At 39.6% G+C, this 978-nt stretch overlaps 1 long non-coding RNA gene across 1 annotated transcript in view; it reads right to left on the reverse strand.

Moving 5' to 3' along the window:
• Positions 1-130: 130 nt before the first annotated feature.
• LOC110431589 overlaps positions 131-978 on the reverse strand; it is a 1502-nt gene continuing 654 nt past the window's right edge. Inside the window, exons 2-3 of the long non-coding RNA XR_002449001.1 lie at positions 453-521; positions 131-355 (exon numbers count right to left, since the gene is read on the reverse strand). This is a non-coding gene — a long non-coding RNA (uncharacterized LOC110431589). The remainder of the gene's footprint in view (positions 356-452; positions 522-978) is intronic.

Raw genomic sequence — 978 nt, forward strand, 5'->3', positions numbered from 1 at the left:
AGAAAAAAAAAAAAAAAAAAAAAAAAAAAAAGAAAGAAAAAAAAGAGGGCCCGAGGGCGCGTGAGACAAACTAGCCTGGTACCACTGCAATGTATGACACAGAGATGAGAAACTATTGAAACATTGGCATCAAAAAATGGAAAATAAAAGGATGAGTACGGACGAAAGAAGGAAAACAGAAAACTTACAGCACGAGTAAGGAAGGAACAATCCTTTTCACTTTATAAAGTATTGTTTGATCCAGGCTCTGAAGAACTAGAGTTTTTTTCTGAGGGATCAAGAACTAGAATCTTCATTAGGGGCTTCCTGCAATTCAATATAAATAATCTTTTTCCATCTCTGTCAATGGACTTACCTGAATGTGAAAAACAAGGTAAATTGTTATACCAACGGTATATGAAGCTTACATCGCACAAGTTGAAAGAGAAGTGCATGATGTTGCAAAGACATACACATTTTGGGAGACATAAGCTTATATTAAGCTTATCCATTTTTCCACATCATTGCAAAGCTTCTTCTTTCTGCACATGTAAAATAGTGATGAACCAACAATGTAGAGATCAAAAAAGAATGAAGTAAAGAGATGAACATGAGGGGATCTGGAAGTCAGAATAGTCTATCATGGACATTTAAATTAAAGACAAGTCAAGATTAGCAGCATGCCAGCATCTCATAGCTGAACTCAGCCCCAACAAGAACAGTGAGTCAGAGAAAGCACATATACTACGAATTGTCCCAAAATATAGAGAAGCATGGCAAGCCCCCCATCAGGCATGACACTGCATCCTCACGGTCAATCCACTCAGCAGACGCGTCATTCTTTTGACGGTTCTTCCTCTTTCTAGCCCCACCCCACAGTGGGAGGTCGTCATTCCATTACTGCAGTAGCAGTTTTGGCATGCAGGCAAAAATGTTTTCGGAGGCAAGCAAAAACTATTTTCCGAGGTGGGCAACCAGTCTGCCTGCGCCAAATCATCT

This window comes from Sorghum bicolor, unplaced genomic scaffold (genome assembly GCF_000003195.3).
Source record: "Sorghum bicolor cultivar BTx623 unplaced genomic scaffold, Sorghum_bicolor_NCBIv3 super_3196, whole genome shotgun sequence".
NCBI classification, from domain to species: domain Eukaryota; kingdom Viridiplantae; phylum Streptophyta; class Magnoliopsida; order Poales; family Poaceae; genus Sorghum; species Sorghum bicolor.